Source organism: Dermochelys coriacea, chromosome 11, assembly GCF_009764565.3.
Source record: "Dermochelys coriacea isolate rDerCor1 chromosome 11, rDerCor1.pri.v4, whole genome shotgun sequence".
Classification (NCBI taxonomy): Eukaryota; Metazoa; Chordata; order Testudines; family Dermochelyidae; genus Dermochelys; species Dermochelys coriacea.
In genome coordinates this window covers 24,527,583-24,542,957 of record NC_050078.2, presented here as the reverse complement: position 1 = coordinate 24,542,957, position 15,375 = coordinate 24,527,583, and the positions used below count along the sequence as shown (strand labels likewise).

The following is a 15,375-nucleotide window of genomic DNA, read 5'->3' as shown; positions in this document are numbered from 1 at the left end:
ATTAAAAAAAACCCCACACAAATTAAATGTATTCAGTCCATCTTCAACAAAACCAGGAATAAAGGAAGAAATAAGATTACAATAGAATAGCTAATAAAAGGGGCATTGATTTTACATGTTTTAAGAAAAAGTATTCTTTTAAGAATACCACAAGGAATTTTTCAGAAAGGAATCCATAAAACAGGAAATTTACTGTAAAATCGCAACTCTCTCATATGGGATCTAGTGGTTGTTTTACAGTGACTATATGTGCTTGTTGGTTCAGTGAAGAAAATATAACAAATATAAGTTAGGATTAGCATGCATGGGGGGAAAGCTCAAAATATATTTTTCTCAATAGTTTCCAACTAATGTGCCCCTGCTGCCTTAGGAGCTTTTCAAGTTAATGAGAGGGTAAAGCAGTCATTTTTGGATATTTGCATTTGTATATCTACACATATTGACACTGCATACTAGCTACATAAAGACATGGAACAAAAGCTAATTTCTGTCCTTGGATATGCACGTTGGGTTCCATTAAAATCAATAGGAGTTGTGTGCACATATCTGAGGAATAGCTGGCCCCAGTATGTATTTCTTAAAGTTCCTGCAATGTATTTCTCAAGTTGCAGAAAATCTCCCTGGAACACAAATGACAGCAATAATAGGAATACAGTATAATAAAATAACTGTATTCTCCAGAGTCCTTATGATCACATCCTTTGTTTCTCAGAAACATTCTTTGGTAACTTTTCAGCTCTGTCACTTTTACTGCCTAAATTATGCTATGGTATTGTTTTCACCCATCATAATGTCTTAAACACAAGTCAGTAATTGTCAGTAATCATGGGATCTTAAAAAGCAGATGCTCTAAGATTTCTCCAGACCAGTCTTCCAAAAACGAAAAACCTTTCCCTGAAAGGATGAAATAGGACCACATTTCAGGACTAAACTGATACTCAGGGATCATCCCTGGGAAATATGTTAGGATTCTTTTCTTCTTCTTAGGGTGTTTTCTGTTTTACGTTATCAAGAACTAGGATTCATAACTTCTGTAAACTCGGACCAAATGGGGTGAAAGAGACTATTAATATACTAAAATATGCATGCTTAGTGTTGTCAGAGATGTACACTAAGCATTGCTCTTAAAACAGCTCTTCTCAGAGATATTTCACATTTTCCCAGCCAAGCAAAATGACATTAGCTAAGGCCCTGCCAGGAATATTGCTTATTTCAGTTAGGTTAAAGATACAATTCCTAGCACAAAAGACGGCTACTCTGCTTCACATAAGTTATCTGTTCAGACTCGGGCTTTGCTATGGCTTGTTAATATCAGATGATAGGTGTCTCATAATTCTAAAACTTCTGCCTATTTAAAAAACAATCCATAGTGATCTTGGAATTAATCCTTTCTAGAACAGGGGGGCCTTTTTTCTCTTTTTAGCATAAGGTTAGATTAAATTTGGCTTGAAATAGGAATGTTAGGGAATGGTTACAAAGTCAAATCTGATTGTGTAATCTGGCTGCATTAGTGGCTTCTAGGTTTCTGGGAAGGAGGGTCTTGAGTGATGTTCATATATTTCTTGTATTCTCTAGTCCTGAGGAACATTGACCCTGTTTTCATTTTCCCACCTGACTAATTTTTGGTTTACTGCAGAATTCCAGGAAGAACTTCCTGCAGAACAATAATATCTGGCACCCATTTACCTGACTAAGTATATACAGAGAATACCAAAGAGTAGGCCAGACTCTAGTAAATAAGGTACATCATTGTTATCATAGACTTTACACCTTTGAGGCAAAGGCCCAACACTTTTCAGGAAGAAGGGAGGCAGCGAGATGAAGGGTATTCTTTTGCTAGTAAAAATAAATGAACATAGGGTCACTCATATATAGGACTATATTGCATTGTCCCCACACATTTTTGTTTTTTAATAAAGAACATATTTTAATATATTGATTGAACTGTCCTCTACCTCCTGTACACGTATAATTAACTAAATCAAATATTTTAAAATGTAACTTTCCCCCACCAAAAAGTGTAATTTTATTTATTATTTTAAATAGCTAAGATATAATAGATATATATGAATGAACATAAGCTGCTTATAAGCACACACTAATTACACAGGAAATAGACTGATGCAGGGATTTCAATATAATTAACCAGTTTCGTTGTTAAGAAAATGCCTTTTTTGAATTGACATTGGCAGTCAGATTAAAGATCATAGCTCCACTGCAGCAATTATCCCCAGCCTAGTTGGGATGGTACAAGTGTTCCACAGAGAGCAGTGCTCTCAAGAAAAAGGAAAAGATGCCACCCACCTGCCACAATGGGTGGAGGAACTTGATGGAGCCAGCAGTGAGGGAAGGGACACTTGCTGAGGTTCGCCAGGTAGCTCCTCCCCTATTAGGAGTCTCTGGCAGCCATTGGCCAGCTGTATGGGGTGGGGTACTGATTGGATAGCATTCCCCAACTTCCCCAAATTAACTGAAAATCAGGCTATGCAGAGCCTCTTTCCACTCCGTTCAGCAAGCCCAGCTCCTTCCCATCCATACCAAACCAGGAATGGGAACTCAGACTGACAGATGCTGTGGGTCTAGCTGATTACCTATTTGAGGGTAAGGAAGGAATTTTCTCTCCCATGGGCCAAACTGGCAGCAGACCAGGGATTTTTTTTACCTTCCTTCCAGCACCTCCAAGCCACAGTGGGTTAGACAGGAATGTGCTAGTTACCTGAAGTACTTAGGTTGTGGTATTAATTTATCTCAATTTGCAGCTGGTTTCCAGTGTGGTTAAAAGGATAAAATGAGCAGTTCCCAGAGGTAAAGACCTGAGATATGGTGATAGTCTTGGGCTGACGGGATAGGGGAAGACCTTGTGGCTTTCTCAGGCCCAGGTCAGACCCTGTGGCCCTCTTGGCTCAAGGTCCCCATTCTTCAGCACCCTCTCTCCCCCTCGTGGTGGGGAGGGTGCTAGAATTCAGAGAGAACTGAGTCTTGGAAGTAAGCTAAGGAGAGGTACACCTTGAGTTATGGGTTATATGGTAAGGAATCCTGTAACCCTTGTACTAGGGTAGGGTCATATGGTAAGAGGCCTATAACCCCTACACTGGAACCAATTAAGTACCTGATATAGGAGAGTATGGGTGATGGGCAGGTAGCATCCCTCCCCTGTGATAAAGTTTAATAAAAGTTGCAGCCTGCTGCTTAATTCCATGCATGTGTCTGACCTCATTTTCATTGCTGTGTGCTCATCAAGCAAGGAATAGATACACTGCTTATAGTAACCACATGCTTGTTGGAGGAAAAGTTAATGCTGGCCCAGCTCCAGTGGAGGTAAGTAGGCAGCTGAGTCTCACTTTGAAAATCGAGCAGCCACCTTCTACAGAAGGATAATAAAGCACTGTCCATCTGTGAATAATTTTGATGATCTGTAACTATTTCTTCAGTGGAATTTTGCACGAATGTACTATTTGGTTTCTTGTTAGGTAGAGAGACATTCGGTAAACATAATAAAGCAGCATATGCTTTAATTTATCCTAATACTTTCACCAATTAAATCATCTAAGTAGCTCCCTTTGTAATTGAAGCATTAAAGAATGGCAATGGTTTAAGAACTGCCACTTTAGGGAATTGACAAGCTGAGGTAAACTACAGTCATTTCTGTTCATCAGCAAAACAGCCACATCACCTAGTATACATGCATTATACTTACTAAACACATATACCTGTATCTGTCACACCAGTGAAAGTAACATGTATAAACACATACCAAATTTTTAGTATTTTCCAAAGCATGGAGGCAGAAAAATGTACATTCCATAGTGCAAATATTTTAAAAATACTAAAAGGTATTTCCCCACATTTGTGGGAAACAGTGGAGCAAACTTCTACATCACACTCCCCAGGCAGGAAAAAATCATTTCCTGCTTCTTTTCCATGAATTTGCTGCATTGACATTTTTTTTTTTTTTTTTTTTTTTTTTTTTCTTTCCTTGCAGGACCATTCGGGGGAATGTTGTCAATTGTGGGGACATTTTGATCCTACTATGGAAGTTGCAGTTGTGCAAGAATGATGTGATCAAGTTATACTTTTCATATGGTATGCTCTAAAACACAACCTTTCATGTAGGGATAGAGAATGAGCTTGTTTGTTCCAACTCATTAGGAATGACGTACTTCAATTCACTCATGAAGTTATCTGTAAACACAGAATATAAAGCGTGTCCTCCTTCTACACATTGCTCCCTGTGCAGTCTACAGTAGCATGTATTTATACTTAAATGTGAGAGCTTGTAAGAGATCATCAGCTGCCACATTTCCGAGTGATAGGTCAGAGATAATTAGTGAGCAGGAAAAGTGAACCTCCTCCATGAGTGACATTAGGGGTCAGATAGAAGAGAGCTTGACCAAAAAAGAAGCTAACTTTCTTCACATCCATCTCAATTTTTCCTCCTACAGTAAAGTCAGTGAAATTCTGTCTCCCAGCTCCTGGTTGGATGAACCTGACAGCATGGAAGATACCATGCAGGCACTTCAGGTGAATGGGGTAGTATGGTCTCAAAGACAACAGCATATGCCTATTGACAGAAAAAGAGCAAAATAACTAAAAGAAAATAAAATGAAATTGATGCTGAACTATAAAGAATAAAAAAAGTTCTTGCTCACATGAGAATATTGCTAGTCATATGAAGAACAGACTTCACCAAGAACTCATATGAACACAAACCAACATGTGTAAATGTTTGTAAATAAAGAATAAGGGGAATAAAAATATCATTTAGAACTCAAATGAACATTCATGAAAGTCTGGGGTCTTCTACCAGCTCTAGTGTTCTGAACTGCATACATACCTGTACAATACATTAATGTATCAGCATCTTGCTTCTTGTTTATTGTTCATTTTTTAAAAGAACTGGAAATATATCACACTTTGTTCTGTTAGCTCAAAGACTGACTAATCTCAGAACAAGAAGAATCATATTTGGGATGTCATACTTTTGCTCTAACTTGAGGTAGTAATTTGGCTTTTTATGCATTGTCTTGGTGTTGAAATCTTATTTGCACCTAACTGGAGAGGATCAGTTTACCTTGTTGTACAAGCTACACTACTTCACCACAATGGGACCATAATGAAATTATGAACAGAGCTGGGTTCTGTCTTTCTTCCATTAGCAAAGACTACTCTTCTGGAGTGAGATTACGGTCCTATTACTGGCCTTAGTCACACGTGGAATTCTGCATTCATGTCTTGGCACCTTGACACAAGACAGACACAAATTGGGAGTAGAGAGAGAAACAAAAAGGTCTTGGCTACCTAGTGGATGTCAAATATTTTGCCAACAGTGATCAACAGTATCACCACACTCTCAGCACAGGAATAGATTATTTCCCTAGTTTGGGCAGGCATGTTATGATGGGTATACAAATTGTACTTGTTTGTACTTGTACCTTCAGAGCATTTGTTATATATAAATTATTCAACATAAATTTCTCATCTGTCAACTAAATTTTAGAACATGCAACTTTCTGTAAATTCTATTTTGATAAACCCCGTGAAAATGACAGCAGATCCTGTTTTAGGAAACTTGTCAGTCTGCCTCACAGGAAACCATGCAATGCCCAAACTTAATGATGTTTTTTTACAACTGTTTGCCAGCATATTTTTACATTGCATGCATTTCACTTACAGCAAAAGCCATGAGTCTAGTACTTCACAAGACAGAAAATTAATAATTCAGCTGAACATGTTAAAACAGGTAATTCAATAACATTACAGAACCTGCTTTTTATTCAGTCTTTAAATGGGATTTTTGAGTGATAAAGTGACCACAACCATCCCAACATTATGTAATATTAACACACACAAAAAGCTACATTTATGTGAGAGAAATCAACTAAGCACAGAAATTCAAAGGCTGAAACTTCATCCCATAGCTTGTTCCATAACAGCCACTTAACTCCAGAACTTACAGTACATAACAGCTTAAAGAGATACCTGCAGCACACAAAGCATAATGGGATGATTGAAGAAGCTGTTGGCTTTATCCTTGAGTTTCTCTGCATTAACTGATTTGTGATAGATTTAATATCTAATACTTGTTGCTTGTTTTCTAAATGTATTATTATTTTAAAAGCTGCCATTATACATAAAATTAACAGGAGTCCAAGAACTTGGACCTGCAATCAGGGGTATGTGGAAGAACTCCTAATCCCATTATAGTCAATGGAGCTATGTATGGGCACAGGGAATCCAAATATGGACAAGATTGGAGGATCAGGGCTTAAAGGTGTATAATTTCATATTTATACTAGATGTTTTGATATCTGGATTGTACAAAAACATATTCGTGGAATGTTAAACATGTAATATAAATCCAGAAGATGGTATTACTTGACTTGCGTTTGTAGCATCATTCAATGGATGGTAAATTTACACAGCGTACTAATTCATGGTATTACATGTAATATAACTCAGTAGAAGGCTGAATGAGATGAAGCAATTTCCTTGGTTTGGGACTGCCCAGATAAGTGTGTTTTTATCATCACACAAACTTTAATGTCTCCCTTTAAACGTATTAGGAGAACAATAAAGACAGTTCACCCTAATGTGACCTCCTTCTTCATAATATTTACACAGTCAAACTAAAAATGCAAGTCTTACCGCTTCATGTAAAAAAAATGTACCTCATACTATTTTTGCAAAGCACCAAATTGAAATGGCTGAGCAATGCATACTTTCACTTGGAAAAAAATCATATGAAAGCTTGGTACTGATAAATACCATATAGGAATATATAAGGTTTCTCAACTTTTAATACAAGCAACTTAATTAAGGATGCAGAGTTTTAACATACCCGTACTGGATCACTTTATGCTGTGGCCATCTATCACTTTTGAATATGCTCCTTAAAAAAAACACTATAATTTTACACATATTACATAATCGGAACAGAGTTTCTACTTCTTTTTTTAAAAGGGACGCTTGCAAAACACACTTTGGCATTTTAAAACTCTTAATGCAGCATTCATAGGCAAGGTATCTATTAAAAAGCATAAGGTATCCACAGCTTTAGATGCCCTGACAGATTCACAATGCAACAGGGTTACCACCCAGCAGCATAACAGCACTCACTCATAACAAAAGAAAATTAATGTAACCAGCCAGTAATTTCAAATTCTAACAAATAAATGGTCTTGGCAGCAATTCCTTAAGGACAACAGAAGGTCATTAAATAGAGCTACATTCTTTGATGGTGTAAATCAATATAGTTTCATTGACTCAATTACACCACCTGAGAATCTGGCCCACAATGAATTTGAGAGATAACATTGACAGATTTCAGAGTAGCAGCCGTGTTAGTCTGTATTCTCAAAAAGAAAAGGAGTACTTGTGGCACCTTAGAGACTAACAAATTTATTAGAGCATAAGCTTTCGTGAGCTACAGCTCAGCATTTTTTTCCACCAAATGCATCCGATGAAGTGAGCTGTAGCTCACGAAAGCTTATGCTCTAATAAATTTGTTAGTCTCTAAGGTGCCACAAGTACTCCTTTTCTTTTTAACATTGACAGAGATACAGATGATAGATATCTAACTCACGTAAGTGGCAATCCTATCTCTGAGCCATTATATCCCAGCATGTAGGTTATAGGATTCTGTGTTGCTCCAAGGTGCCATATTTCAGATGAGAAGCAAGATCAAGATACTAACAAGGACACTTTTTGTAAGAGTGAGGAATTTAGTAATCCAACCAGGTCAGTGTTTGAAGACACTTGTATTTTCTCTAGTATCTTTTGCATTAAACTATTACTATGTTCAATAATATGAAGAAATCCTAAGAAAGTGATAAAAATGAAGGGTTTTTCCCCCCCTTAAATTTGGGGAATGAAATGCTTACAATAATGATAGCTAGTCAAAGCAGGTACTGTATAATCATTCCTCTAAAACTCTACAATTACAGTTCCATTCTACAGTTTCAATTTTGAGTGACTTTTTATCAGAGGTTTTCAACTTTGTAGAACTGTATCAAGGCATTCATTGGTTTTTAACACTGTCAACTACTCCCCCTACACATCTCCCCAAACACACACACAAGAGAATGAGAAAGCACTGAACTTATTTCAAAACTAGATTTACCCCAAATCTGTAGAAGTAACAAACTGGAAAACTAAGCCTTACCTCCCAGCCTAATGAGGTGGAAAGCACACTGCCCAAAATGGGGCCTATAGTTCAGTTTCTAATGCCATATTTATGCCTAATTGGTCTGACTTTCTCAGCTGTTGAGAACCTATGAGAACTGCAGGCACTCAGCATCTCTGAAAATCAGACCTTTTAGTTAGGCACCTAAACATGGTTTCAAACATCTAGGTACAGATTTTCAACACACAAAGGGGCACTTAGAAAATCAATGGGAATTGAATACCTATGGGAGAAAGGTGCCACACTAATATTTGTGCCTTTAACCCCCCCCCCGCCCGCCCGCCTGCCCCGATTAGAAAATAATAACCATTGTTCCTGGTTTCAGTATTGAAACAGCAATGTCAAAACAAAAGGGCCTTCAAAAAAATTAACGCAAACAAAAAGGTTAAACTTTTTATTATTATTGAGATAAAAGTCAAGTTTTACACGAAGCATAGACTATAGGCTGGTGATGAGCTTTAGGTCATGATGTTAATGGTGTTAAAACAAGTCCTGGGGCTAAGGGTTAATGATGGTATGCTCCATCATAATCCTAAATGTAAAATGCTTGCTATTATTAGAATTTTTATTCCTAATCCTGTTAAATTTCTACTCAAACAGTGACTTGGAAAGTCAGAGAAACAGAGCACAGGTCAGATAGTTTCTATGTGCCAGAGTGTTTCCAACTCAAGCGCTTGTTCTTCACACAAAAAAGGACAAGCTAATGTTCAGCCAATTTATCCTAATTTTTATCAAAATGAAAATATTTGCTGAGAAAGAAAAGTGAGTGGGAAAAATGTTGGAATTTCACCTTAGTGACCATAGTTTTAAATCAAATCAGATGATATTCAGTTGGTTTGCAAAGGTGCAGAGTAGGATATATAACTTTAGCGAGCCCTTAGGAGGCATATAGCTGGAGGAAAGTCACAGCGTTTTTATTAACTGCACAAGCACTGAACTCAAACTGAGCCTACCCAGGTTTCTGAAAACATCTATTGCATGCTGAGCACTTTTCGGGTATGTCTACATAGCAAAGAAAAAAAATGGCATCAGGCCCAAGCCAGCCAACTCAGGCACATGGAGCAGGCTTGCTTCATTGCTATGTAGACATCCGGGCTTGGACTGGAGCCCTGGCTTTAGAACCCTCTGGGGTTAGAAAGGATAACTGAGGCTCAGGAATTGGAATCTATTCCCAGCTCTGCCATAGTTTTCTTCTGACTTTGGGCAAGGCACTTAGACCAATCATGTGTCCACTGATTTGCGGTACCTTGTTGTTTTGCCTGTAGATAGAGTAGCCTAGTGCCTTTAATTCAAAGGAACGGAGCACCTACAACTCCAGGAGATATCACTACAAAATGGAGACATTGAGAACCCATGAAAATAAGACCCTCCATCACTGAAGATGAGTGGCCAAAACCAGCAGCACCTAAAAGTAATGGACACTTAAATATATGGCTCTTCCTCAATTGTCCATCTACAGAAATCTCAAATAGGGGACTGAGAAAATGTCAATGTATATGTCAGATGTGTATGGGGCTGGACTAGATGACCTCTCAAGGTCCCTTCCAGTTCTATGATTCTATGCCCCTTCATCAAGGCTGATGGGGAACCAGGCCCACCCACTGCTCTGAGTTTAAGCCCAGGGACTCTGGGTTAAGCAACTAGGTCTGTTCTTTCAGACACCTTTTCTCTGCTTCCCTGGACTCCTTCCTACCATTAGCCTTTCTTCAGGCCCTTTCTGGGCTCTTATAACAAGCAACATCTCCCAGGAGTTCTCCTCAGAGGTCCAGATCCTGCCCTTGTGTCAAGGTCATCCACAGATATTCCCTCCAATCCTATGTCTTCCAAGTTTCTTCCCTCCTTAGGGTTCCTTCTTGCCCAGCAGGAGCCTTCCTTTTCCCTATCAAGAGAGCAACTGAAGAATTCTTATCTTTCTGTGCAGCCCCTTCTGTTCCAAACTTCCTCTCTTTATAACCAGGATGCAGCTCCTCCCCAGCTGGGCTACATCTTTAATTAGGGCTGGCCCACCCTCCAGGTGCAGCCAGATGGGTTAACTGAGCTCTCGGACTCCTGCTAACCTTCTGTTTACCTGTGTGGGGTAGACATCCCTTCACAGAGGTGTTCAGATATTAAAGCAAGGGAGGGGGAATGTCATGAAAAAGCTTACAAATATATAAATAAATGTATGTAGAAAAAACAGAAACCCAGTCCTTGATTGGGGCTGCTACACACTACCACAAGACAGCTATTAAAAAACAAATAGGTATCCCTCAACAAAATTAGTAGAAAAATATTAGTTCTGAGAATTTAACCAAACCACAGGCCTCCAGCTTCAGGTATATTCAGGAAGATGGCTTGATTTAAAAAAAAAAAGAAAACCACAAAAAAACCACCCCACCTTTAAAAGAATAAAATTACACTATTTCTGAGTATTAACTTTGGCCCTGATCCTGCAAATGCTTAAGAATGTGCTCATTGAGCTCAATGAAACTATTCAATAGGACTATTCATACAATATATGCAAGTGTTTGCATGACTGAGATCTTAGTAAAAAATGTTAATATCTGTAAATGTATGTTTTGCATTATAGTTTGTACGTTCTTTTTAAAAAAAGATTAAACAAATAAAAAAACCCACCCTTAAAAGAGATTTAAAATATTTAAAGGAGAATTCTCAAAGATACCCCAGTTGTCCCTATAAATGCCAGAAAATGGACATATGCACATACAAACTGGCCAGTTATGCCTATTACCAATTTGCACATGTTATTACCTAATTTGTGCATGCAGGGATTGAACTGCACTCCTTATTAGTTATACTCAAGAGTTTTGTAGGAGGCAGCATCAGGCCTTCAAATGTAAGATTTGTACAGTGCATACAATGGACAGTCATACATTTTAAAGATGTGGTCATAAGTATCCACATATGAAAGTTTGATTCTTAAAATCACAGAGCATATTGCAACCAAACTGCAATAGTTTCAGTTATCACTTCAAAGCGCAAAATATTAAATTAAAATAGTGCTATTTGCAGCATAATGTATTTTTAAATTATTAAAGATGTTTGACTTCTCAAGAAAACCAGTTTGGAAAATATGAAACTGCTTCAATGATTTTAAAGTGATATGCTACACATTGCTATAGTCCAGAACTAAGATCAATTCCAAATTAAAGCACCTATAAAACATCTGTAGTGCTCTGATAATTTTAAATCATTTTGCACTGCTGAAGTCCAGATTCCCTATCACTTTCAAGCTGAAACACTTAGGATAAATTTGAAGAGCTCTAATAATTTTAAATCATTGTGTACTGCACATGCTCAGAACCTTGATCACTTCCAAATTCAAGGGCATATAAAAATTTGAAGAGCTTCAATTATTTTAAATCACCATGTGCAGTGCATAGAGTGATTTAAAATTGTTGTAGTGCTTCACATTTTTTTTAAGCACTTCAGTTTGGAAGTGAGTCAAGCAGCATTCCAGCATAGCAGTTCAAGACATATTGGACTGATTTAAAAATGTAACACTCATCAGAACTGGAAATTAAACAAAAAAGGACTAATTTTTTTAAAGGAAGGAGGGATGATCGAAAAAGTAATCATGTCCCTTAAAAAGGGGGGAGAATATCCTCAAATATTATTTAAAAAGAAGGAGGGAAGGTTTTCCTTAAAGGTATAGCAATGTACCATGAAAGGGACCCAGAGGGGCAGGAAAAAGGGGGAAGGATTTAAGGGGGAGGGAGGAGAAGCAGACAACTCATAGTCTCTTACAGCTGAATTGTAACAGCAGTGGCATTTCACTGATTATGGTTTTGTTCTTTGCCTCAGTTTGCCCAGTGAGGATAACTCTCAGATTTCCTTTCTTTACACTGTATTATATGTTACTGGCTGCTGGTCCCCTTGCTCCTATTTAATATTTCGCTCCAGCTGGGGAGGAGGAAAAAGCACTGTACAGTCAGTGATAGTTAAGAGAACCCAGCGTTAATTATCTAGTACCATATCTTCATAGGCTGTAAAGATTTTCAAAAATGCTTAACACCCAACCACTCCTCTATTAGTACAATTGGAATGTTTTGAATTACTCTTTACACGGACATTTTTATATGTCCCATTTTATTCAGTACTGTATAAAACTGGATTTTGGGAGGAGGGGACATTTTAAACTTTATCATCTGCCTTTGTTGCCTTTGGGTTTCCGTGGAGCTGGCCTGGCAATGCCAGGAAGCAGGGCATTCTTCATAATTCTGCTTCAGTGAAAACATACTGTCCTGCAGTTAGTAGGGAAAAAAGGAAAAAAAAGAGCTGAAGCACTGGAATAATTAAGCGGATGCAGTGACAGCTGTGGGCAGGTCCGGGCAGGACTGGCTCCACTGAGCTGAATTAATGGCATCAACAGCCCAGCATCTCCATTACATTTGATCATAATTATTAACCTCTGACAGTAAGATCTGAAACCTTCTTATGAGTGGTCTGTTATTAATCTACCTTACCTACCCTGTAAATCAGGCATATCTCCCACTACACAGATTCTTTGCATTTTTTTCATTAGCAATTGCTTTTTAGAATTGGTTGGTAAATATACACAGTGCTACTTTTAAATTAATCAGGGTACTTTTTAAACAGCAGCAACCTTCCTAGAATGTTTACTTAAAATAAAACCGTTGACCTTCTATATTTTACTAGCTGGATGTAGTTACAATTCTCAGAGAAAACTAATATTCATTCTTCCTTCTGAAACGCTCATCACAACCAAATAAACTTGTCAAAATAATATTCTTCTACCAAAGCACAGCTGAGAATAGAAACTTCCTTTCACACCCAAACACAGTGACTTATTTATTACCATTTAATTCAGAAAATATAGATGACTATCATCATGGTGTTTAGCAGCATGTTAAATGCTAAATAATTATCACCTGCATCCTTTGTTCAAAATGGCAATAGCAAAATGTAAAAACCCATGCTTTTTAAAAAATGGTAAACAATAGTGAAGAACTAATTATATCACTAATTTGCATTAGTAACCTTTGCACAGTCATTTGGTTCACTTTCTTTTTAGAGGGAAATTACTGCCTATTAACCTTTTATTTTTCTTAAACAGCGTAAGTAGCTATTCCTATGGGCACCAAGGAGCACAGGTAGACCTGATTCTCTGCTCAATGATGTAAATCCGAAGTCCCTCCACTGACATTAAGAGGAGAATCAGGCCTCTGTTCCTTCATCTGGACTATGGATATTCCTTCAATCACTCCACACGCAATCAACAGGAATTTTGAGTATTGATTGCAGGCAAGATCAGGTTGGTAGCCTAGTTAATACTTAAAAAAAAAAAAGCAAATTACAACGTACAATTCATGTGATAGGTTTCCTACAATGAAGAAACTTTTTATGACATGGTAACGTAGCCAAATTATGCGCAGCCAATTAAAACACTGGTAGCTAATCTAGCTGCTTGTCCTTTTTCAGAAGAGGAGAAGAAGAGGGATTGATTATGATGTGCTAAGGATCCTAATAATCAATCTGCTGACTAAAACAATATAACCCAAATCTCCACTGTGCCAGTATCCATTCAGCACAGAAGGAAAGTGCAGGGGCTTGTCAGGAAGCCAATTACTAGCATCTAATACTTAGGCCAACTTGGGACCCAGCAGAATTAAAGCAGCCAATAGGCTGCTCTAACTTACATGGTCTAACAATATGGTCCCCAAAGGCCTATTTGCCAGTTGAGAACTAACAGAATGTAGGCACTCTTCATCTGGCCCCCAACTTGACTCCAACACCTGGATGAGTTGGAGGCAGTTGATATAAGAACTAGCTATGCTACTTTATGCCAACAGAAAGCTACACTATACCAGGGAAATTCTCAGTTTGGCATTTTGTATCAGATTCCTACACTTTGTGCCACCAAGCAGTACAAAAGTGGCCAAAACATAAGGGGAGAATCTGACTCTATATTTCATTGAAGATCCAATTCTGCGCCCATTGAAGTGAACTGTATAATACACTTGAATTCATTGTATGAGGATTGGACCCTAATTGTAACCCTAGTTTACAATTATTTCTCTTACAAGCCATTAACAAATTAACAAATAGACTTCAGACAAACAAAATGTACTAAAATTACTGTCTCCCCACCCTGCAGACAGACACACCCCATTTAGGAGAAATATGTACGAGATAGTGTCTGCTATTGAATACCATTAACCATCTTCTCCAGCATAGTTGCCTACATTGTTTAAAGCTAACATATGGGATATATATTTTCAAAGGGGGCTTGTGTTCATGCCAGATGGTTTATCTCTTGAAAACAATTCTCCCAGTAGAGGAAACAGTGGCTACACAGTTGCAGCAGTGTTCAGCCTGCAGAGCGCAACAGTCATTTGGCACTCACATTTTGGAGTCAGACAAAAGTATGGTTTGTGTGGATTTCAGACTCAAAAACTCATGACTTAAAAGGACTTTTCTATAAATGGGTATTATGAATTGCTGTAAAATTGGTATTCAATTTTCAACTGGAGTGAAATGTGCAAGTACATTTTGGTTTTACACACAAATGTATCAGTCAATACAATATTGAGGGGATATATCATGATTACTCAGATAATCGTATCACTGGAGGGGTCTCAGCCCAGAAATTTTAGGATCTGAAAGCCAGTTTGCAATATTTTACAGTTATATGGTCCCTTTTAACTGTGAATTGCAAAAGTGGGTTTTATCATTTCCCTTTTACGAGCTAGGAAAGAGACAGAAAATTAAGGCCTAAATTTTCTTTCAAACTTTGGATACCTAACTTTTTGACACCTATAGGGTAATTTTAATAAATGATGAGCTCCTCCCACTCCCATTGACTTCAGTGGAGATGTAGGCATTCAGCATCTCAGAATATCAGGCTATTAGTAAGTGTCAGGTTGGGTGCTCAAAATTATCTGATATTTTTGAAAATGTAGCCTTAAGAGACTTGCCAAAATTAACACAAGTATGTGACAAGAGCTAGGAATAGAACTATGGTTTTCTGAGTCTCTGCCTATTGTTCTAGGCCACTGGAACACACCACATCACCACCACCCAGATTTGGGTGGAAATTAATTGAGATAAAATCATATTGAAATATCCATAATACACAAATATCCATTATATATGTCTGCAAATATTAATGGGTATGGACTGCAAGTCCTTCAACCTTCTCTTCTACTGAACAGTGATGTTCACTTCTGGGA

General features: G+C 37.8%; 1 long non-coding RNA gene across 2 annotated transcripts in view; it reads right to left on the bottom strand.

Annotated features, from left to right (window-relative positions):
* Positions 1-15,375, bottom strand: part of LOC122458088 — a 186,820-nt gene that overhangs the window by 131,600 nt on the left and 39,845 nt on the right. For both annotated transcript variants that reach the window (XR_006277931.1, XR_006277930.1), the window contains exon 2: positions 6,839-6,889. This is a non-coding gene — a long non-coding RNA (uncharacterized LOC122458088). The remainder of the gene's footprint in view (positions 1-6,838; positions 6,890-15,375) is intronic.